The sequence below is a fragment of the Oncorhynchus keta genome, unplaced genomic scaffold (genome assembly GCF_023373465.1).
Source record: "Oncorhynchus keta strain PuntledgeMale-10-30-2019 unplaced genomic scaffold, Oket_V2 Un_contig_8444_pilon_pilon, whole genome shotgun sequence".
Taxonomy (NCBI): Eukaryota; Metazoa; Chordata; class Actinopteri; order Salmoniformes; family Salmonidae; genus Oncorhynchus; species Oncorhynchus keta.
Genome location: NW_026290060.1, coordinates 74,309 through 99,831, shown reverse-complemented (window position 1 = coordinate 99,831; position 25,523 = coordinate 74,309). Strand labels below are relative to the sequence as shown.

Sequence of the window (25,523 nt, the reverse complement as noted above, 5' to 3'; positions counted from 1 at the left end):
TAAGAGTAATAAAAATTAACATGATTCAAATATAGTGATTGCAGAAGTATTCAGCCCCTTTGAGAAAACCTCAATTAGTTTGAAAAAATGTGGTTTAACAAATCACATAATAAGTTACATGAACTCTGTGTGAAATAAAAGGGCTTGACAAGATATTTGATTAACTAACCCTTCCTCTGTCCCCCATATATACAACACATGGAAGGTCCCTCAGTCAAGTACTACATTTCAAGCACAGATTCAACTACAAAGACCAGGGAGCTTTCTGAAAGCATTTATAAAGAAGAGCAGGGATTGGTAGATGGGTAACAAAAACAGAGACACCTGAAACCCCACCTCTTTAAGGAATACCTAGGATAGGATAAGTAATCCTTCTCACCCCCCTTTAAGATTTAGATGCACTATTGTAAAGTGACTGTTCCACTGGATGTCATAAGGTGAATGCACCAATTTGTAAGTCGCTCTGGATAAGAGCGTCTGCTAAATGACTTAAATGTAAATGTCAAAACAAATCATACTTGGATACCTCTTTGAACACTGGCCAAGATAATCATTATGCTGTGGATGATGTATTAAGCACCCCAGACACATCAAAGCTACTGAATTGAGCTGCAGGACAGGAAGGAAATCCAAAGGGGTATGAATACTATTTTGCAAGGCGTAGTATCTTTCCACGTTCCTAATACATTTATAACCACGGCATATCACATTTATAAGCAGTACACCTATTTGAGCTTGTAGCTGTCCCACTTGTTGTTGATTCTTCACCAAAAAATACAGTTTTATATCTTTATGTTTGAAGCCTGAAATGTGGCAAAATGTCGCAAAGTTCAAGGGGACCGAATACTTTCGCCACACTGTATGTGTTACAGCGTGACGGAAAGTCACTACTTTTACGTACCCCAGGGCATTGTGAAGCAGAATGACGCTCGTAGGTACCCCGTCTAACTGGGAGTGGGGACAGACAATTGTAAATGGTTTTAGACGGGGCTTTACTTTACTCAAAGTACAGTACAGATTCAAAGAATGCAGGCAATGCAAAAGCTAAACAAATTATGTTCTACTTCAGTCGTGCTTCTACAAAAACTACAGATATAACTGGGTGATCAATAAATCATGGGACTTATGTCAGTTGCTCGGTCTTAGCAAGGATTCCTTGTCTAATGATTATGCCCGCTAGCGATGTCTCTATACAGAAGAATCGAGCTAACTTAAAAATAGCTTGCAAAACTATTTAGCGTAGCTTATGTGCTTCTACACCTGCATTGCTTGCTGTTTGGGGTTTTCTGGCTGGGTTTCTGTACAGCACGTTGAGATATCAGCTGATGTAAGAAGGGCTATATAAATACTGTAACGACCCTGGGTTTATAACCGCGGAAATCGACTCTGTCTTTCGCGCATGCTTTTGCGGCACAGTCGATAGCGCGCCGGACTTCGGGCTCGAAGGTCGAGGGTTCGAGACCTGCTCCCTGCTGTTTTCATTACATTACATTTGATTTGAGCGTAATCGATTTCTGTAAATAGCATCAGACTACAAAGTTAGAGTTGTAGAAAACTCTTAAGTGATTTGGACAATAGCTTCCAAAAAACGTATTCCAAAGAATAAAATAGCTTGCTACTTAGCCAGAAAATAAAGACATTTTAATTTACCCGCCTTGACAGCTGGGTATTTTGGATATGTTGGATATGCGCATTCAGGACGTGCGCATTCAGGATGTGCGCAAGCAGATTGCGCACGTCGTGTTTCGTAACAGGTTGTACCAGGAAAGTCACTGCGGGCAAGTGAGCGGACACTTCCAAAACGCGGTCAAGCCTAAACATCGTTCAGCCATCCGTTCTTCAGTTTCCTCCTGAATTTATGTGCGCGAATACACAACATTTTACGGTATCGCGTGTTTTCTGGTAGGGAAACTTATGTTATACTTGAAAAGATCGGAGAAAAGTTTTCTGAAGTTAGAGCACATTTTGTCATTTACTGTAAGGATATGTGCAGAAAAGTTACAATAGTTTATCATGCAGAGATGATAGGGCGCAGACAGCGGTATTATTCAAATATCTAGAATTCCAGAGTGATTTCTTGAGGCCTGTAAATCGCGTCGGTCAGAGATGATCAAACCTTTGTTTTATTTTTTGATTGTCGTTCGTGATGGGACATGATGATGAAGCCTAACAGAGATTTGATGTAACAGAAACGTTTTGAGATCGTTAATTGAATCATATAAACCAGTGCCAGTACGGTGTATTACAGTTAACTCCCTAATGTTACAGTAAGATTCTCGAGCCAACAATCAGGCCTGCAGCCAGATGGCTCAAATAACAAACACTAAATGATGATTACCTGATGATTATTCCCCAGTGACACGTTAATTGGGCCAAGTAAAACGTTTTTTGTTTGTCTATTCTGCAGTCTAACAAGAGTTTTCAAAGCAGCATGGAAGTTCTGTGTAACGACCTAGCGATGAAAGCCTACCCATTACCAAGGCAAAATAAGAAAGTGCGAGTAATCTATTTTGTAATGACGTGTTATTCAGAAGTAAATGTTCACAGTAAATGTGTTGCATTGAGTTTGCTATACAGCCGCGAAATGATTTTAGATAGATGCGCTTGCTGAAAGAAATAACTTCTTTAGAAATTCGACATACTTATTAATGTGCTTGCGGTAAATCTGACACTTATTTGTCATGTGCATGCTGAAAGCACATAAGTTATCAAAACTTATCCAACTTCAGAATGTGCAGGTTCCTGTTTGATTCTATTCATACTTGTTGTACTGCAACCAATATTAGCTTAAAACCCCATGCATTTCAATGGTCATCGACTTTCCTTTGATAATTTACACAGGAATTGTGCACCAATATTGAATTTCAAAAACCTGTTACATTAATAAGTGCCTCTTAATAGAAACCACATGGAAAAATTAAATCACTTGTATAATATGAATAAAGACTTAATAAAATGCCCAAACTCTGCATTTGTACATGTCCCTTCTCATGTTTTTCTGACTTCTAGGAAGATTTTAAGCCAACATTTTTAACAAAGGGTCTAAATGGGTTCAGAACATAATAAATCAGGTGTTATTTTCAGAGCTGACTGAGGCCATGTCAGCGGTGTGGATCAGCTCCTCTCTACTGAGGTCCAGGGCAACTCACCTCAGACAGCTCAGTGTGTTCTCTAGAAGGGCTGTGTTACAACCTCTACAGGTGGTCTCCTCACTACAGAAGACATGGACACCTGGGAACCCAACCTGGTGCTGTAGGTAGGGCAGCTCTCTTCACATTGTCAGACATAAACAGACGAGCTGGATTATTTCTGTCATTTTGCAAGTTGTGTTTCCTTTCTAAAGCCCAGCTCTGACCTCTGACATAGATTGTAGATGACATTTTGTCATTCAGACCTATAGAGCACACCACTAGTTGGGGTCAATCCCATTTCAATGTAGTCAATTACAGTTGCAGTGATCGCTATGATCCGTCAACTGTATGGACCTGATGGCCTGTATGTGTCTTGATTAGTATTCAGACTAGAGGTCGACCGATTAATCGGAATGGCCGATTAATTAGGGCCGATTTCAAGTTTTCAGTTAAGAATACATTCTTATTTTCAATGACGGCCTAGGAACGGTGGGTTAACTGAACGACAGATTTTCACCTTGTCAGCCCGTCATTGAAAATAAATAAAAATTGGTGTCCAAAAATTTCAGATTGTTATGAATACTTGAAATCGGCCCTAATTAATTGGCCATTCCGATTAATCGGTCGACCTCTAGTTCCAACCCATCTCTCTGTTCCAACCCATCTCTCTCTGTTCCAACCCATCTCTCTGTTCAAACCCATCTCTCTTTGTTCCAACCCATCTCTCTCTGTTCCAACCCATCTCTCTCTGTACCAACCCATCTCTCCATCTCCCATCTCTCTCTGTTCCAACCCATCTCTCTCTGTTCCAACCCATCTCTCTCTGTTCCAACCCATGTCTCTCTGTTCCAACCCATCTCTCTTTGTTCCAACCCATCTCTCTCTGTTCCAACCCATCTCTCTCTGTTCCAACCCATCTCTCTCTGTTCCAACCCATCTCTCTCTGTTCCAACCCATCTCTCTGTTCCAACCCATCTCTCTCTGTTCCAACCCATCTCTCTCTGTTCCAACCCATCTCTCTGTTCCAACCCATCTCTCTGTTCCAACCCATCTCTCTCTGTTCCAACCCATCTCTCTCTGTTCCAACCCATCTCTCTGTTCCAACCCATCTCTCTCTGTTCCAACCCATCTCTCTCTGTTCCAACCCATCTCTCTGTTCCAACCCATCTCTCTTTGTTCCAACCCATCTCTCTCTGTTCCAACCCATCTCTCTCTGTTCCAACCCATCTCTCTGTTCCAACCCATCTCTCTCTGTTCCAACCCATCTCTCTGTTCCAACCCATCTCTCTGTTCCAACCCATCTCTCTCTGTTCCAACCCATGTCTCTCTCTGTTCCAACCCATGTCTCTCTGTGTACCAATCCATGTCCCTCAACAGATCCCTCCATGTGGACAGTCCCCCCCCTGGTCCCAGGGCAGAGCTTCAGCTACGTCCATGGGGCCTCCTCAGTGTCCCTGCTGGGCCAGACGGTGGGTCAGAGTTTGCAGGCGGCAGCTGACCGCTGGCCCAATAGAGAGGCTCTGGTGTTCGTGCAGGATGGAGTCCGTAAGACCTTCTCCCAGTTTCAGGAGGATGTAGGTCTTTCATCCACCCTCTCTTCTAATCTATTTCATCATATCTAGAGATCATTGTTAGGCTGTTACCTCTGTTCCCACTCAAAGCACATTCAGCAGGACTATCTGTCAGTGCATCTGATTGGTGGTTTACCAAATAGTAACATAGCTATTATGTGTCAGTGCATCTGATTGGTGGTTTACCAAATAGTAACATAGCTATTATGTGTCAGTGTATCTGATTGGTGGTTTACCAAATAGTAACATGACTATTATGTGTCAGTGCATCTGATTGGTGGTTTACCAAATAGTAACATAACTATTATGTGTCAGTGCATCTGATTGGTGGTTTACCAAATAGTAACATAACTATTATGTGTCAGTGTATCTGATTGGTGGTTTACCAAATAGTAACATGACTATTATGTGTCAGTGCATCTGATTGGTGGTTTACCAAATAGTAACATAACTATTATGTGTCAGTGCATCTGATTGGTGGTTTACCAAATAGTAACATGACTATTATGTGTCAGTATATCTGATTGGTGGTTTACCAAATAGTAACATAACTATTATGTGTCAGTGCATCTGATTGGTGGTTTACCAAATAGTAACATAACTATTGTGTCAGTGCATCTGATTGGTGGTTTACCAAATAGTAACATAACTATTATGTGTCAGTATCTGATTGGTGGTTTACCAACTAGTAACATAGTGTTATGTTAGTCAGTATATTGTTGGGAAACTATTTATAGATATCATCCTGTATATTACTTCCTGGGTCATGGTCTCCCTCCTCCCCAGGTTGACCAGGCCGCTGCAGGTCTCCTGGCCCTGGGTCTGAAGAGAGGGACAGACTAGGAGTCTGGGGGCCCAACACATACCACTGGATCCTGTTTGTAGGTGCAGTTCGCCACAGCCAAGGCCGGCATCATACTGGTGAAGATGAGCTATTATATTAGATTCTAAAATGAACATGTATTATCTGTTAGGATCTATTGGTCCTAATATTAAAGTATTGTTCTAATCTCTACAGGTGTCTGATAAACCCAGCCTATCAGCTGAAGGAGCTGGAGTTCACCCTGGGGAAGAGGTTTGTTCTTATCCAGTACAGTGTTGTTTTACACTTCCTGGATAGACTGAATGAATAGCTGAACTGATCCTGACCCTGGTGCTGTCTGTGTCCCACCCAGTTTAAGACCCAGAGGTTCTGTTATCTCTGTCTCTGTAGGTGCAGTGGTGTGTCCCACCCAGTTTAAGACCCAGAGGTTCTGTTATCTCTGTCTCTGTAGGTGCAGTGGTGTGACCCACCCAGTTTAAGACCCAGAGGTTCTGTTATCTCTGTCTCTGTAGGTGCAGTGTAAAGCTGTGGTGTGTCCCACCCAGTTTAAGACCCAGAGGTTCTGTGACATGCTGAGACAGATCTGCTGTCATGGACACAGCAGAGTCAGGGTCTTCAGTTTAGCTCCAGGTTCTGTTATCTTGTACTACTGCATCATGACTGAGTTCTGTTAAGACAGAGGTTCTGTTATCTCTGTCTCTGGTATGTTAATATTGTACTACTGCATCATGACTGAGTCAACAGACAGGGGTTAGGAGCTCCAGGTATGTATTTGTACTGCTGCATCTTGAGTGAGTCAACAGACGGGTATGTTAATATTGTACTACTGGACCATGGCTGAGTCAACAGACAGACAGGTATGTTAATATTGTATTACTGCATCATGACTGAGTCAACAGACAGGTATGTTAATATTGTACTACTGCATCATGAGTGAGTCAACAGACAGATATGTTAATATTGTACTACTGCATCATGACTGCGTCAACAGACATATTGTATTACTGCACCATGAAGTAAACAAGTACCTAGCAGGATAGCTAACATCATAGATATAGAACCCTGAACAGATATGTGATCTGTGGCTAACATATTTATAGCCATAGTAGAGATCCCATTAAATTACTAGAAGGGCTATGTCATAAACCCTCAGTTCCTGAATGGTATGATAATGGCAGCCATTTTGGTCAGGGACAAATCCAAACCAGCCTAATTGAAAGGAAAGGAAGTAGAGGCATGGGTGATGCACTTCCTGCTTTTACTGATGCACGAACATAAAAGTAAGGCATGTGATACTGTATATCAGAAATGGTATATTAGAATTATTGGCTAATGTGAAACACAGTAGAAGGGAACACAGCAACTCTGCTGGATCGACTCTGAATAAGAAATATTACCACCAGTGGATGTCTATCTACCTGTAAATGGAACCTCAGTATCTGTGTATGGTGATGGTGACAGACAGGGACAGTAGAGGACCTAATGAAGGCTGTTACTGTAATGTTACCGTAATGTTACTGTAATGTAATGGTCATTGTGTTACTGTAATATTACTGACAGTGTTACTGTAATGTAACTAATGTTACTATCATTGTGTTGCTGTAATGTTACCGTAATGTAACGGTCATTGTGTTACTGTAATGTTACTGTCATGGTCATTGTGTTACTGTAATATTACTGACAGTGTTACTGTAATGTAATGGTCATTGTGTTACTGTAATGTAACTGTCATTGTGTTACTGTAATGTAACGGTCATTGTGTTACTGTAATTTTACTGTAATGTAACGGTCATTGTGTTACTGTAATGTTACCATAATGTAACGGTCATTGTGTTACTGTAATGTTATTGTAATGTAACGGTCATTGTGTTACTGTAATGGTCATTGTGTTACTGTAATGTTACCATAATGAAACGGTCATTGTGTTACTGTAATTTTACTGTAATGTAACGGTCATTGTGTTACTGTAATGTTACCATAATGTAACGGTCATTGTGTTACTGTAATGTTACCATAATGTAACGGTCATTGTGTTACTGTAATTTTACTGTAATGTAACGGTCATTGTGTTACTGTAATGTTACCATAATGTAACGGTCATTGTGTTACTGTAATGTAATGGTCATTGTGTTACTGTAATGTTACTGTAATGTAATGGTCATTGTGTTACTGTAATGTTACTGTAATGTAATGGTCATTGTGTTGCTGTAATGTTACTGTAATGTTACTGTAATGTAACGGTCATTGTGTTACTGTAATGTTAACCTACTGTGTTCCTCCTGCCAGACTACCAGACCTGCGTATGGTGATTGTGACAGACAGCAGACAGACAGGGACTGTACATGTAGAGGATGTGATGCAGGCTGGAAGCAGACAGCACCACCAGGAGCTGCAGGACCTGCAGACCAAACTGTCCTTCGACGACCCCATCAACATACAGTTCACATCCGTAGGTCTCCTGTTGAAAGAAGAAGAATTCTTTACGGCTGATTTCCTGGACACAGATTACCCTGTCTAGGACACAGATTACCCTGTCTAGGACACAGATTACCCTGTCTAGGACACAGATTACCCTGTCTAGGACACAGATTACCCTGTCTAGGACACAGATTACCCTGTCTAGGACACAGATTACCCTGTCTAGGACACAGATTACCATGTCTAGGACACAGATTACCATGTCTAGGACACAGATTACCCTGTCTTTACCCTGTCTAGACACAGATTACCCTGTCTAACAGATTACCCTGTCGAGGACACAGATTACCATGTCTAGTGATTACCCTGTCTAGGACACATAGGCCCTTCTAGGATCAGATTATCCTGTCTGGACACAGATTACCCTGTCTAGGACACAGATTACCCTGTCTAGGACACAGATTACCCTGTCTAGGACACAGATTACCCTGTCTAGGACACAGATTAAACCACTTGGACAAAGACACACACATAGTGATCTCCATTGGACTAGGCAATCTGTGTCTGGTCTGTCACACGAAATCACACACACACACACACACACACACACACACACACACACGAGAGTAATGGAAGAACAGGATCAGCTGCAGTGCAGCGCCCCTGGAGCAGTAATACTGTACTGCACAGTTCACACATATCAATACATTATTAACACAGTATGTCATTACCCTCACCGACACACAAAACACATCAACAGATATTCATTGTTTATGTCTGAGTATTAGTCTGTCTGTCTGTCTACTGGTCTGTAGGGAACAACAGTATTAGTCTGTCTGTCTGTCTACCGGTCTGTAGGGAACAACAGTATTAGTCTAGTCTCCTGGTCTGTAGAGAACAACAGTATTAGTCTGTCTGATGTCTACTGGTCTGTAGAGAACAACATTATTAGTCTGTCTGATGTCTACTGGTCTGTAGGGAACAACAGTATTAGTCTAGTCTCCTGGTCTGTAGGGAACAACAGTATTAGTCTGTCTGATGTCTACTGGTCTGTAGAGAACAACATTATTAGTCTGTCTGATGTCTACTGGTCTGTAGGGAACAACAGTATTAGTCTGTCTCCTGGTCTGTAGGGAACAACAGTATTAGTCTAGTCTCCTGGTCTGTAGGGAACAACAGTATTAGTCTGTCTGATGTCTACTGGTCTGTAGAGAACAACATTATTAGTCTGTCTGATGTCTACTGGTCTGTAGGGAACAACAGTATTAGTCTGTCTGATGTCTACTGGTCTGTAGGGAACAACAGTATTAGTCTGTCTGATGTCTACTGGTCTGTAGGGAACAACAGTATTAGTCTGTCTGATGTCTACTGGTCTGTAGAGAACAACAGTATTAGTCTGTCTGATGTCTACTGGTCTGTAGGGAACAACAGTATTAGTCTGTCTGATGTCTACTGGTCTGTAGGGAACAACAGTATTAGTCTGTCTACTGGTCTGTAGGGAACAACAGTATTAGTCTGTCTGATGTCTACTGGTCTGTAGGGAACAACAGTATTAGTCTGTCTGATGTCTACTGGTCTGTAGGGAACAACAGTATTAGTGTCTGATGTCTACTGGTCTGTAGAGAACAACAGTATTAGTCTGTCTGATGTCTACTGGTCTGTAGGGAACAACAGTATTAGTCTGTCTACTGGTCTGTAGAGAACAACAGTATTAGTCTGTCTCCTGGTCTGTAGAGAACAACAGTATTAGTCTGTCTGATGTCTACTGGTCTGTAGGGAACAACAGTATTAGTCTGTCTCTGGTCTGTAGAGAACAACAGTATTAGTCTGTCTGATGTCTACTGGTCTGTAGAGAACAACAGTATTAGTCTGTCTGATGTCTACTGGTCTGTAGGGAACAACAGTATTAGTCTGTCTGATGTCTCCTGGTCTGTAGGGAACAACAGTATTAGTCTGTCTGATGTCTACTGGTCTGTAGAGAACAACAGTATTAGTCTGTCTGATGTCTACTGGTCTGTAGGGAACAACAGTATTAGTCTGTCTACTGGTCTGTAGAGAACAACAGTATTAGTCTGTCTGATGTCTACTGGTCTGTAGGGAACAACAGTATTAGTCTGTCTGATGTCTACTGGTCTGTAGGGAACAACAGTATTAGTCTGTCTACTGGTCTGTAGGGAACAACAGTATTAGTCTGTCTGATGTCTACTGGTCTGTAGAGAACAACAGTATTAGTCTGTCTGATGTCTACTGGTCTGTCTGATGTCTACTGGGAACAACAGTATTAGTCTGTCTACTGGTCTGTAGGGAACAACAGTATTAGTCTGTCTGATGTCTACTGGTCTGTAGAGAACAACAGTATTAGTCTGTCTGATGTCTACTGGTCTGTAGGGAACAACAGTATTAGTCTGTCTACTGGTCTGTAGGGAACAACAGTATTAGTCTGTCTACTGGTCTGTAGGGAACAACAGTATTAGTCTGTCTGATGTCTACTGGTCTGTAGGGAACAACAGTATTAGTCTGTCTGATGTCTACTGGTCTGTAGGGAACAACAGTATTAGTCTGTCTACTGGTCTGTAGGGAACAACAGTATTAGTCTGTCTGATGTCTACTGGTCTGTAGGGAACAACAGTATTAGTCTGTCTGATGTCTACTGGTCTGTAGAGAACAACAGTATTAGTCTGTCTACTGGTCTGTAGGGAACAACAGTATTAGTCTGTCTACTGGTCTGTAGAGAACAACAGTATTAGTCTGTCTCCTGGTCTGTAGGGAACAACAGTATTAGTCTGTCTGATGTCTACTGGTCTGTAGGGAACAACAGTATTAGTCTGTCTGATGTCTACTGGTCTGTAGAGAACAACAGTATTAGTCTGTCTGATGTCTACTGGTCTGTAGAGAACAACAGTATTAGTCTGTCTGATGTCTACTGGTCTGTAGAGAACAACAGTATTAGTCTGTCTGATGTCTACTGGTCTGTAGGGAACAACAGTATTAGTCTGTCTACTGGTCTGTAGAGAACAACAGTATTAGTCTGTCTGATGTCTACTGGTCTGTAGGGAGCAACAGTATTAGTCTGTCTACTGGTCTGTAGGGAACAACAGTATTTGTCTGTCTACTGGTCTGTAGAGAACAACAGTATTAGTCTGTCTACTGGTCTGTAGAGAACAACAGTATTAGTCTGTCTGATGTCTACTGGTCTGTAGGGAACAACAGTATTAGTCTGTCTACTGGTCTGTAGGGAACAACAGTATTAGTCTGTCTACTGGTCTGTAGAGAACAACAGTATTAGTCTAGTCTCCTGGTCTGTAGGGAACAACAGTATTAGTCTGTCTACTGGTCTGTAGAGAACAACATTATTAGTCTGTCTACTGGTCTGTAGGGAACAACAGTATTAGTCTGTCTACTGGTCTGTAGGGAACAACAGTATTAGTCTGTCTGATGTCTACTGGTCTGTAGGGAACAACAGTATTAGTCTGTCTGATGTCCACTGGTCTGTAGGGAACAACAGTATTAGTCTGTCTACTGGTCTGTAGAGAACAACAGTATTAGTCTGTCTACTGGTCTGTAGAGAACAACAGTATTAGTCTGTCTACTGGTCTGTAGAGAACAACAGTATTAGTCTGTCTACTGGTCTGTAGAGAACAACAGTATTAGTCTGTCTGATGTCTACTGGTCTGTAGGGAACAACAGTATTAGTCTGTCTACTGGTCTGTAGGGAACAACAGTATTAGTCTGTCTGATGTCTACTGGTCTGTAGGGAACAACAGTATTAGTCTGTCTGATGTCTACTGGTCTGTAGGGAACAACAGTATTAGTCTGTCTGATGTCTACTGGTCTGTAGGGAACAACAGTATTAGTCTGTCTACTGGTCTGTAGGGAACAACAGTATTAGTCTGTCTGATGTCTACTGGTCTGTAGGGAACAACAGTATTAGTCTGTCTGATGTCTACTGGTCTGTAGGGAACAACAGTATTAGTCTGTCTGATGTCTACTGGTCTGTAGGGAACAACAGTATTAGTCTGTCTGATGTCTACTGGTCTGTAGGAACAACAGTATTAGTCTGTCTGATGTCTACTGGTCTGTAGGGAACAACAGTATTAGTCTGTCTACTGGTCTGTAGGGAACAACAGTATTAGTCTGTCTGATGTCTACTGGTCTGTAGGGAACAACAGTATTAGTCTGTCTGATGTCTACTGGTCTGTAGGGAACAACAGTATTAGTCTGTCTACTGGTCTGTAGGGAACAACAGTATTAGTCTGTCTACTGGTCTGTAGGGAACAACAGTATTAGTCTGTCTACTGGTCTGTAGAGAACAACAGTATTAGTCTGTCTGATGTCTACTGGTCTGTAGGGAACAACAGTATTAGTCTGTCTGATGTCTACTGGTCTGTAGGGAACAACAGTATTAGTCTGTCTGATGTCTACTGGTCTGTAGAGAACAACATTATTAGTCTGTCTGATGTCTACTGGTCTGTAGGGAACAACAGTATTAGTCTGTCTGATGTCTACTAGTCTGTAGGGAACAACAGTATTAGTCTGTCTACTGGTCTGTAGGGAACAACAGTATTAGTCTGTCTGATGTCGACTGGTCTGTAGGGAACAACAGTATTAGTCTGTCTGATGTCTACTGGTCTGTAGGGAACAACAGTATTAGTCTGTCTACTGGTCTGTAGGGAACAACAGTATTAGTCTGTCTGATGTCTACTGGTCTGTAGGGAACAACAGTATTAGTCTGTCTACTGGTCTGTAGAGAACAACAGTATTAGTCTGTCTGATGTCTACTGGTCTGTAGGGAACAACAGTATTAGTCTGTCTACTGGTCTGTAGAGAACAACAGTATTAGTCTGTCTGATGTCTACTGGTCTGTAGGGAACAACAGTATTAGTCTGTCTACTGGTCTGTAGGGAACAACAGTATTAGTCTGTCTACTGGTCTGTAGAGAACAACAGTATTAGTCTGTCTACTGGTCTGTAGGGAACAACAGTATTAGTCTGTCTGATGTCTACTGGTCTGTAGAGAACAACAGTATTAGTCTGTCTACTGGTCTGTAGGGAACAACAGTATTAGTCTGTCTACTGGTCTGTAGGGAACAACAGTATTAGTCTGGTCTGTAGGGAACAACAGTGTCTACTGGTCTGTAGGGAACAACAGTATTAGTCTGTCTACTGGTCTGTAGGGAACAACAGTATTAGTCTGTCTGATGTCTACTGGTCTGTAGGGAACAACAGTATTAGTCTGTCTGATGTCTACTGGTCTGTAGAGAACAACAGTATTAGTCTGTCTGATGTCTACTGGTCTGTAGAGAACAACAGTATTAGTCTGTCTCTGTAGAGAACAACAGATTAGTCTGTCTACTGGTCTGTAGAGAACAACAGTATCTAGTCTCTGTCTCTACTGGTCTGTAGAGAACAACAGTATTAGTCTGATGTCTACTGGTCTGTAGAGAACAACAGTATTAGTCTGTCTGATGTCTGGTCTGTAGAGAACAACAGTATTAGTCTGTCTCTCTACTGGTCTGTAGAGAACAACAGTATTAGTCTGTCTACTGGTCTGTAGAGAACAACAGTATTAGTCTGTCTGTCTACTGGTCTGTAGAGAACAACAGTATTAGTCTGTCTGATGTCTACTGGTCTGTAGAGAACAACAGTATTAGTCTGTCTACTGGTCTGTAGAGAACAACAGTATTAGTCTGTCTACTGGTCTGTAGAGAACAACAGTATTAGTCTGTCTGATGTCTACTGGTCTCTAGAGAACAACAGTATTAGTCTGTCTCTCTCTGTAGAGAACAACAGTATTTTGTGGGTCTGTCTCTGGTGGAAGGTCAGAGAACACATGAGTATTAGTCTGTCTGTCTCTGGTCTGTCAACAGTCTTAGTCTCTCTCTGTCAACAGTATTAGTCTGTCTACTGGTCTGTCGCGCAACAGTCTCTCTCTCTGGTCTGTCGCTCTCTCTGTCTCTCTCTGGTCTGTAGAGAACAACAGTATTAGTCTCTCTCTCTCTCTCTCTGTAGCTCTCTCTCTCTCTCTCTGTCTCTCTCTCTCTGTCGCCCTCTCTCTCTCTCTGTCTACTCTCTCTCTCTCTCGTCGCCCTCTCTCTCTCTCTGTCTCTGGAAGCTCTCTGTCGCTCTCTCTCTCTCTCTCTCTGTGTCTCTCTCTCTCTCTCTCTGTCGCCTCTCTCTCTCTCTCTCTCTCTCTCTGTCGCTCTCTCTCTCTCTGTCGCGCTCTCTCTCTCTCTCGTCTCTCTCTCTCTCTCTGTCGCTCTCTCTCTCTCTGTCGCGCTCTCTCTCTCTCTCTCTGTCGCGCTCTCTCTCTCTCTCTGTCGCTCTCTCTCTCTCTGTCGCTCTCTCTCTCTCTCTCTCTCTGTCGCTCTCTCTCTCTCTCTGTCTGTGGCCTCTCTCTCTCTCTCTCTCTCTCTGTCGCCTCTCTCTCTCTGTCGCCCTCTCTCTCTCTCTCTGTCTGTCGGCCCTCTCTCTCTCTCTCTCTGTCTCTCTCTCTCTCTCTCTGTCTGTGTCTGCCCTCTCTCTCTCTCTCTCTGTCTGTGGCTCTCTCTCTCTCTCTCTGTCTGTGTCCCTCTCTCTCTCTCTCTGTCTGTGTCCCTCTCTCTCTCTCTGTCTGTGGCCCTCTCTCTCTCTCTCTGTCTGTGGCCCTCTCTGTGGCCCTCTCTCTCTCTCTGTCTGTGGCCCTCTCTCTCTCTGTCTGTCTCTGGCCCTCTCTCTCTCTCTGTCTGTGGCCCTCTCTCTCTCTGTCTGTGGCCCTCTCTCTCTCTCTCTCTGTGGCCCCTCTCTCTCTCTCTGTGGCCCTCTCTCTCTCTCTCTCTGTGGCCCTCTCTCTCTCTCTGTGTCTGTGGCCCTCTCTCTCTCTCTCTGTGGCCCTCTCTCTCTCTCTCTGTGGCCCTCTCTCTCTCTCTCTGTGGCCCTCTCTCTCTCTGTGGCCCTCTCTCTCTCTCTGTGGCCCTCTCTCTCTCTCTCTGTGGCCCCTCTCTCTCTCTGTGGCCCTCTCTCTGGCCCTCTCTCTCTCTCTCTCTGTCTGTGGCCCTCTCTCTCTCTGTGGCCCTCTCTCTCTCTCTCTCTCTCTCTCTCTCTCCCTCTCTCTCTCTGTTTCTCTCCCTGACTCTCTCTCTCTCTCTCTCTGTGTCTCTTTCTCCATCTGTGTCTCTTTCTCTCTGTTGCTCTGTGTCTCTTTCTCTCTGTTGCTCTGTCTCTCTCTCTGTCGCGCTCTCTCACTGTGGCTCTCTCTCTCTGTTTCCCTCTCTACTTTTCTCATGTAAACTCTGCTCTTTTTGATTCCCCCTCAGCCAATAAGAGCGTGTGTTCCTGTTCCTCTGTACCACTGCATAGGCTCAGTGATCGGAGGGATGTGCATGGCACTGCATGGCATCACCCTGGTCTTCCCCTCTGCTGGGTACGACAGCCGTGCCAACCTGGAGGCCATTCAGAATGAAAGGTAGTAAAGTTTAGGAACCTCTTCCTTAAGTGACTTACACATCCTGGAGACTTACAATAGAGATATTTCATGTCAGTCTGTTGTAATAAGAATAATATAAATAGCTGCCACTGAGCACATTGAGAATGAACCTCTATAATACACTAAATACCTCTCTATATGTTCTCTGTTTCAGGTGTAATTTCCTCTACGGAACTCCTACCATGTACATTGACATGCTTGGACAGCCTGACCTACACAACTATGACCTGTCATCAGTTGAATCTGGTGAGAGATTTGAGGTTTGTTTGTGTAGACTGTTGTTTGATGGCTGGAAATACATAAAAATAAACTGAATTGCTGTGATAAAGTTTAAGTTTAACGGGGTAATTTGCAGTTGCTACATCCGTTTTGGGACTTATATATTAAATTCATGTACCCTTTGATTCTTGAAGATTATAACATACCTTTTGATCTTAACTTCAGCTGTCGCACCAAAATATAAGCCTGTTTTACTCCAATGTTTGTAAACATTGTAAACGTTAGTCTGGAGCCCTGTTTTAACCTGTTTTGAGGCTCTTGACTAACATTTTCGGGGTCTCTGACGCTGCTATGGTTTTCAGTCTGGGTCTCTGGCGCTGCTATGGTTTTCAGTCTGGGTCTCTGGCGCTGCTATGGTTTTCAGTCTGGGTCTCTGGCGCTGCTATGGTTTTCAGTCTGGGTCTCTGGCGCTGCTATGGTTTTCAGTCGGGGTCTCTGGCGCCGCTATGGTTTTCAGTCGGGGTCTCTGGCGCCGCTATGGTTTTCAGTCGGGGTCTCTGGCGCCGCTATGGTTTTCAGTCGGGGTCTCTGGCGCTGCTATGGTTTTCAGTCGGGGTCTCTGGCGCTGCTATGGTTTTCAGTCGGGGTCTCTGGCGCTGCTATGGTTTTCAGTCGGGGTCTCTGGCGCTGCTATGGTTTTCAGTCGGGGTCTCTGGCGCCGCTATGGTTTTGGCAGTTTTCGGGGGTCTCTGGCGCCGCTATGGTTTTCAGTCGGGGTCTCTGGCGCTGCTATGGTTTTCAGTCTGGGTCTCTGGCGCTGCTATGGTTTTCAGTCTGGGTCTCTGGCGCTGCTATGGTTTTCAGTCGGGGTCTCTGGCGCTGCTATGGTTTTCAGTCTGGGTCTCTGGCGCTGCTATGGTTTTCAGTCTGGGTCTCTGGCGCTGCTATGGTTTTCAGTCGGGGTCTCTGGCGCTGCTATGGTTTTCAGTCGGGGTCTCTGGCGCTGCTATGGTTTTCAGTCGGGGTCTCTGGCGCCGCTATGGTTTTCAGTCTGGGTCTCTGGCGCCGCTATGGTTTTCAGTCTGGGTCTCTGGCGCCGCTATGGTTTTCAGTCGGGGTCTCTGGCGCCGCTATGGTTTTCAGTCGGGGTCTCTGGCGCCGCTATGGTTTTCAGTCGGGGTCTCTGGCGCCGCTATGGTTTTCAGTCGGGGTCTCTGGCGCAGCTATGGTTTTCAGTCGGGGTCTCTGGCGCTGCTATGGTTTTCAGTCAGGGGTCTCTGGCGCTGCTATGGTTTTCAGTCTGGGTTTCTGGCGCCGCTATGGTTTTCAGTCTAGGTCTCTGGCGCCGCTATGGTTTTGAGTCTGGGTCTCTGGCGCCGCTATGGTTTTCAGTCGGGGTCTCTGGCGCTGCTATGGTTTTCAGTCGGGGTCTCTGGCGCTGCTATGGTTTTCAGTCGGGGTCTCTGGCGCTGCTATGGTTTTCAGTCTGGGTCTCTGGCGCCGCTATGGTTTTCAGTCGGGGTCTCTGGCGCCGCTATGGTTTTCAGTCGGGGTCTCTGGCGCCGCTATCGTTTTCAGTCGGTGTCTCTGGCGTCGCTATCAATTTCAGCTGGTGGCACCAGTTCATGATTTGGTTGCACCAATATTTTGTTACTCAATAGAAACACTTTATAATCATCTTATAAAGTCATTCACTGTGGTTTAAAAAAGGTGGTATGATTAAATAAAATACATTTTTCAATCAAATATGTCCAAGCAGTAATGCATGATTCAGGTCATTTTGATCTGCAACCTAAACCATTCGCTAAGCCCCCAAACCGCTGACATAAATTAAACACAGATGACCCTTGCTCATTAGGAAGCTCTCTGATATGTTGTGATGGACTGTCATTATAAATGCTTCACAGGAACCTGGTCAAATTAGGTTTGTAGTGTGGCTAGCCACTGAATGGCTTTGAATTCACTGTCAGCATGCAGTCAAAGCTACCAACCACTTTTAGACATTACTAGTGTTCTCAAATCGTATCCTGATGTCGACAGCAGATATGAGTTGTCTTCATAATATGGCAAACTTAGCTAGCTTACATACATTTAGAGAAAACAAGTTGTATTAAGTGGCTAGCTAACTAGCTAGCATTAGCAATGTTTGGTGGTCAATGAGACAGAGCTAGCTAACCAGCAATGTAACAAAATAATAATTTTGAAAAAGGCTCTGCATTTCAGGAATCACAGTAGCAAGCATTGGAACGCTGCGATTGGTTGCCCAAAATTCTGGGGCGAGGCTTAGCGAAGTGTCAATTAGCTGATTGTTGCTATATTTTTATTTTATTGTCAAACTAGGACTCTGGAAATGTCAGATTTGTTTTGCTCAATAGAGATCCATTGGCCTACATGTTTGTGTGCACGAGCTAATTCATTTGGGACTATTTCACCACTAACTCAAAACACATTAGCTAGATCGCTAACTGAATATTGCTGATGGTTAGCTGTGTAATTTGATTAATTGCAGTAAACTGAATGCCCTAAAAACAATCCAGTGATAGTCTACTAGGACTCAGCGCCAACGTGTACCTCACGCTCTCTGCATCTCAAAGACAGAACAGAAATGTTGTTTTTTTAAAACAGTGCCTGTCGCTCAATATTGAGGGTTGAGAAATAGTGATCATACCCCTAGAAAGCAGAGACCCTTCCCCTCTTCAACTAACATCAATATGTTTTCAAAACTTATGTTTTCCCCACAACTGCATTTTCCTAAAACAATCATTTGTATATTATGGATTGTCGGTCCTTTCATCCATATCTCTCTCTATGAATTTGAGTGGTTACATGTCTCCGCCCCCATCCCTCAGATTTTTACCAAAACAGTGGCGGGGTGTCAATTTGTTTTATTTTTCAACTGCAGATTGCAGTAGTATAATGTATTAGTAATACAGTAATAGTATTTGTGCCCAGGAAGGGTGGTTGTGATTTCTGTTGTTGTGTTCCAGGGTTTACGGGTGGGTCTCTTTGTCCTCCTGAAGTCATGAGGAAACTCAAAACTGATATGAATGTCAAGGATATGATAGTAAGTCCTTCCCATCTTTTTCTCTCTGTGTGTGTGTATAATATACTTTATAATCTGTATGGGGTAACACAACGTTCCCTTGGTAACATCAGATAGGCTATGGGACCACAGAGAACAGCCCTGCGGCATTCCTTGGTTTCCTGCGAGACAACGAGGAACTGAAGACCGAGACGGTGGGATGTATCCTGAACCACACAGAGGTATCAAACCTTAACTGACACCAGACGTGTGTGTGTGTGTGTGTGTGTGTGTGTGTGTGTGTGTGTGTGTGTGTGTGTGTGTGTGTGTGTGTGTGTGTGTGTGTGTGTGTGTGTGTGTGTGTGTGTGTGCAAGTGAGCGGAGAGAGACAGAGAATAGATAGTCATGTGTCTAATGTCAGAGTCCTAATTCATCTACATGCAGTATGTGTAATGTTTATATTCCTCCTTCATTAAAACACACATGAAACCCTACCTGTGTTCTCCTGGCCAGGCGAAGGTGGTGGATGTGTCCTCTGGAGAGGTGGTTCCTCTGGGGGATCCAGGAGAGCTGCTGATCAGAGCTTACTCTGTTATGTTGGAGTACTGGGACGACCCAGACAAGACCAGTGAGGCGATCGCCAAAGACCGCTGGTACAGAACCGGGTAAGAAATGAGATGGAGAGAAAGAGATGGAGGGAGAGAGAGATAAAGACACACAGAGAAACAAACAGAGACCCAGACAGCAACAGATGAAAAGTGAGCGCCAGCATCAACTGTTTAATGTCTCCACAGTGACATAGCCAGTCTGGACAGGTTTGGGTACTGCCGTATAGTGGGACGTATAAAGGACATGATCATACGTGGAGGAGAGAACATCTACCCTGCTGAGATAGAGAAGTTCCTTCACACCCATCCCAACGTACAGGAGGCCCAGGTGAGAACCACACCCATCCCAACGTACAGGAGGCCCAGGACTCAGCACCACTAGAGGGCATTAGAGAATAGAACAGCACCACAGTAACACATTTACATTTACATTTAAGTCATTTAGCAGGACTCTTATCCAGAGCGCTTACAAATTGGTGCATTCACCTTATGACATCCAGTGGAACAGCCACTTTACAATAGTGCATCTAAATCTTTTAGGGGGGTGAGAAGGATTACTTACCCTATCCTAGGTATTCCTTAAAGAGGTGGGGTTTCAGGTGTCTCCGGAAGGTGGTGATTGACTCCGCTGTCCTGGTGTCGTGAGGGAGTTTGTTCCACCATTGGGGGCCAGAGCAGCGAACAGTTTTGACTGGGCTGAGCGTGAACTGTACTTCCTCAGTGGTAGGGAGGCGAGCAGGCCAGAGGTGGATGAACGCAGTGCCCTTGTTTGGGTGTAGGGCCTGATCAGAGCCTGGAGGTACTGAGGTGCCGTTCCCCTCACAGCTCCGTCTCAAGCACCATGGTCTTGTAGCGGATGCTCTTCAACTGGAAGCCAGTGGAGAGAGCGGAGGAGCGGGGTGACGTGAGAGAACTTGGGAAGGTTGAACACCAGACGGGCTGCGGCGTTCTGGATGAGTTGTAGGGGTTTATATTCTTAATGGCACAGGCAGGGAGCCCAGCCAACAGCTGGTCCAGTAATCCAGACGGGAGATGACAAGTGCCTGGATTAGGACCTGCGCCGCTTCCTGTGTGAGGCATATTCTCTCTGCGGATGTTGTAGAGCATGAACCTACAGGAACGGGCCACCGCCTTGATGTTAGTAGAACGGCAGGGTGTTGTCCAGGATCACGCCAAGGTTCTTAGCGCTCTGGGAGGAGGACACAATGGAGTTGTCAACCGTGATGGCGAGATCATGGAACGGGCAGTCCTTCCCCCAGGAGGAAGAGCAGCTCCGTCTTGCTGAGGTTCAGCTCCCCAGGTGGTGATCCGTCATCCACACTGATATGTCTGCCAGACATGCAGAGATGCGATCTCCCTGCCACCTGGTCATCAGAAGGGGGAAAGGAGAAGATTAATTGTGTGTCGTCTGCATAGCAATGATAGGAGAGACCATGTGAGGTTATGACAGAGCCAAGTGACTTGGTGTATAGCGAGACTAGGAGAGGGCCTAGAACAGAGCCCTGGGGGACACCAGTGGTGAGAGCGCGTGGTGAGGTGACAGATTCTCGCCACGCCACCTGGTAGGAGCCCTGTCAGTGTTTACGCAATCCCGTGGGCCGCGCCGGATATGCCCAACTCGGAGAGGGTGGAGAGGAGGATCTGATGGTTCACAGTATCGAAGGCACCGATAGGTCTCCCCAGGATGAGAGCAGAGGAGAGAGAGTTAGCTTTAGCAGAGCGGAGCGCCTCTGTGATACAGAGAAGAGCAGTCTCAGTTGAATGACTAGTCTTGAAACCTGACTGATTTGGATCAAGAAGGTCATTCTGAGAGAGATAGCGGGAGAGCTGGCCAAGGACGGCACGTTCAAGAGTTTTGGAGAGAAAAGAAGAAGGGATACTGGTCTGTAGTTGTTGACATCGGAGGGATCGAGTGTAGGTTTTTTCAGAAGGGGTGCAACTCTCGCTCTCTTGAAGACGGAAGGGAAGTAGCCAGCGGTCAGGGATGAGTTGATGAGCGAGGTGAGGTAACCAGAGAAGGTCTCCAGAAATGGTCTGGAGAAGAGAGGAGGGGATAGGGTCCCACGGGCAGGTTGTTGGGCGTTTCACCAGATGGTTATTTCATCTGGAGAGAAGGGGAGAAAGAGGTCAGAGCATAGGGTAGGGAAGTGTGAGCAGAACCAGATGTCGTTTGATTAGCAAACGAGGTTGGATGTCGTCGACCTTCTTTTCAAAATGGTTATCCCTACAGAGGGGAGGAGTCGGGGAGGGGGAGGATGGATTCAGGAGGGAGGAGAAGGTGGCAAAGAGCTTCCTAGGGTTAGAGGCAGATGCTTATCCCACTGAGTGGTAGAAAGTGGCTTTAAGCAGAGACAGATGGGAAAATGTATCCCAGGGAGGTGAAAGGATGCCAGGTCCGTAGGGGTTAGTTTTCCTCCAGATTTCCGCTGAGGCTGCCCGGAGCCCTGTTCTGTTATCCAGAGCTCGCAATGAGTCGTTTTCCGGAGCAGGGGAGGTTATCCCACTGAGGATAGGGGACATTTAGAGTCAAAGGATGCAGAAAGGGAAGTCGGGTTGAGGAGGCAGAATGGTTATCCCAGGTTGGAGAGGTTTGAGCAGAGGGAAGAGATGATAGGATGGAAGAGGAGAGAGTAGCGGGGGAGACCAGATGGTTATCCCCACTGGGGCAGTGTGGGAAGTGTTGGATGAGAGCGAGAGGGAAAAGGATTTAACCAGATGGTCGGAGACTTGGAGGGGAGTTGCAATGAGGTTAGTGGAAGAACAGCATCTAGTAAAGATGAGGTGAAGCGTTTTGCCTGCCTTGTGGTTATACCAGGTGAGAGGGTGAGGAGTTTTAAAGATGGAGGCAGAGAGGAATGAGTCAACCAGATAGATCGTGGGGAGGTTAAAGTCGCCCAGAACTGCGAGAGGTGAGCCGTCCTCAGGAAAGGAGCTTATCAAGGCATCAAGCTCATTGGTTATCTCCAGGGTGAAGGGCGATAAATGATAAGGATGTTATCCCACTTGAAAGGGCTGGTAACTGTGACAGCATGGAATTCAAAGGAGGCGATAGACAGATGGGTAAGGGGAGAAAGAGATAATGACCACTTGGGAGAGATGAGGATCCCACTGCCACCACCCCGCTGACCAGAAGCTCCCACTGTGCGAGAACACGTGGGCAGATGAAGAGATCCAGTAGGAGTAGTCAGTGTTATCTGTGGTGATCCATGTTTCCGTCAGTGCCAAGAAGTCGAGGGACTGGATGGGATCCATAGGCTGAGATGAACTCTGCCTTGTTGGTTATCCAGATCGGCAGTTCCAGAGGCTATCCCAGACCTGGAACTCCACGTGGGTCGTCGCGCTGGGACCACCAGATGGTTATCCCACGCGGTGTGAAGCGTTTGTATGGTCTGTGCAGAGAGGAGAGAACAGGGATAGACAGACACATAGTTGACAGGCTACAGAAGAGGCTACGCAATGCAAGGAGATTGGAATGACAAGTGGACTACACGTCTGGAATGTTCAGAAAGTCGCTTACGTAGAAGAATCTTATTGACTAAAATGATTAAAATGATACAGTACTGCTGAAGTAGGCTTTAACTGGCAGTGGTTGCCCAGATGGTTATCCCACTAATCAAGTCGTTTTGAGTGTAATAGTTTCTACAGTGCTGCTATTCGAAGTAGCTGGCTAGCTAGCAGTGTTGATTACGATGGTTATGCCAAAAGAACGACAATAGCTTTAGCTAACCTAGAAAATCCCTCTAGACTACACAATTATCTTTGATACAAAGATGGTTATGTAGCTAGCTATGTAGCTAGCTCGATCAAACAAATCAAATGGTTATCCTGTAATGAAATGAAAATGTGATACTACCTGTGGAGCGTTATCGGAATGCGACCGGGTTGTTGAGTGCGGAAGTTCTATTCGGTGGACGTTGGCTAGCTGTTGGCTAGCTAGAGTGGTCTCCTACGTTGGTTATTCGACAAATAGCTGGCTAGCTAACCTCGGATGGATAATCCCTAAGACTACACACTCTAAACTCACAATTATCTTGGGTACGAAGACAGCAAAGACCAGATGGTTAGCTAACACTACACTAATCAAGTCGTTTTGAGTGTAATAGTTTCCCACAGTGCTGCTATTCGGTAACGGTGGACGTTTGCTAGCTGGCTAGCTGCTGGGCCAGATGCAGTTATCCCACGTTAGGAGTTGAAGTCGATAATTAACCAGATCTTTATCCCAAGACGGCTAAGTAGCTTTTAAGAAGAAATTGGATTAGACAAATCAAATGGTTATACTATAATGAAATGTAATGAAATGTAATGAAAAGTTATACTACTGCGGAGGTGAAGTCGGATTTTGCTCCAACCCGGATGTGTCCCCCCATACAACCAGGTTACACAAATCTATCCAGGAAATGTTAGTACCAGAACCTTTCATTTCCTGTCTTAATTTCTCAATACTCATATCACCATATGATGTCCATACACAATGTCAACAGTAGGTATGGTTGGAAGTTTTCTGATTCCAGTGTATCCAGATGATTATATTCTCTCCTGTCCTGTCCACCTCTCTTTCTCCCAGGTGATTATATTCTCTCCAGTCCATCTCTTTTCCCCAGGTGTTTATATTCTCTCCCTGTCCAAGTCTCTTTCTCCCCAGATGATTATATTCTCTCCCTGTCCACCTCTCTTTCTCCCCAGTTGATTATATTCTCTCCTGTCCTTCCACCTCTCTTTCCCCCCACTGGGTGAAGTTATATTCTCTCCAGATGGTTATCCCACTGAGTTGAAGTCTCTTTTCTCCCCAGGTGATTGGCGTGAAGATGAGAGGTTGGGGGACCAGATGGTTATCCCACTGGGTGAAGTGCCAGATGTATCCCAGACTGAAGGAGGGTTACAGGACTGTAGCAGAGTTGAGTCGTTTTAACCAGATGGTTATCATAAACTTCTGCAAGGAAGGTGAGAGAGAAAAGGAACATGTCACCTGGGGATTGAACACAGATGGTTATCCCACTGAGGTGAAGTCGTTTTAACCAGATGGTTATCCCACTGAGGTGAAGTCGTTTTAACCAGATGGTTATCCCACTGGGTTGAAGTCGTTTTAACCAGATGGTTATCCCACTGAGGTGAAGTCGTTTTAACCAGATGGTTATCCCAGATGGTTATCCCACTGATGGTTATCCCACTGAGGTGAAGTCGTTTTAACCAGATGGTTATCCCACTGGGTTGAAGTCGTTTTAACCAGATGGTTATCCCAGATGGTTATCCCAGATGGTTATCCCAGTGAGTTTTAACCAGATGGTTTCCCAGATGGTTATCCCACTGGGTGAAGTCGTTTTAACCAGATGGTTATCCCACTGGGCTGAAGTCGTTTTAACCAGATGGTTATCCCACTGGTTGAAGTCGTTTTAACCAGATGGTTATCCCACTGGGCTGAAGTCGTTTTAACCAGATGGTTATCCCACTGGGTTGAAGTCGTTTAACCAGATGGTTATCCAGATGGTTATCCCACTGGGCTGAAGTCGTTTTAACCAGATGGTTATCCCACTGGGTTGAAGTCGTTTTAACCAGATGGTTATCCCACTGAGGTGAAGTCGTTTTAACCAGATGGTTATCCCACTGGGCTGAAGTCGTTTTAACCAGATGGTTATCCCACTGAGTTGAAGTCGTTTTAACCAGATGGTTATCCCAGATGGTTTATCCCAGATGGTTATCCCACTGAGTGAAGTCGTTTTAACCAGATGGTTATCCCACTGGGTTGAAGTCGTTTTAACCAGATGGTTATCCCACTGATGGTTATCCCACTGAAAGTCGTTTTAACCAGATGGTTATCCCACTGAGTTGAAGTCGTTTTAACCAGATGGTTATCCCATTGGGTTGAAGTCGTTTTAACCAGATGGTTATCCCACTGGGCTGAAGTAAGTTTTTAACCAGATGGTTATCCCATGAATTTATTCTGATGGTTAAGTCCCAGATGGTTATCCCACTGGGCTGAAGTCGTTTTAACCAGATGGTTATCCCACTGAGTTGAAGTCGTTTTAACCAGATGGTTATCCCACTGAGTTGAAGTCGCTTTAACCAGATGGTTATCCCACTGGGGTGAAGTCGTTTTAACCAGATGGTTATCCCACTGAGTTGAAGTCGTTTTAACCAGATGGTTATCCCACTGGGTTGAAGTCATTTTAACCAGATGGTTATCCCAGATGGTTATCCCAGATGGTTATCCCAGATGGTTATCCCACTGGGTTGAAGTCGTTTTAACCAGATGGTTATCCCACTGGGGTGAAG

At 44.8% G+C, this 25,523-nt stretch overlaps 1 pseudogene; it reads left to right on the top strand.

Annotated features, from left to right (window-relative positions):
- Positions 1-1,755: 1,755 nt before the first annotated feature.
- Positions 1,756-25,157, top strand: LOC127926834 (medium-chain acyl-CoA ligase ACSF2, mitochondrial-like; annotated as a pseudogene).
- Positions 25,158-25,523: the final 366 nt, after the last annotated feature.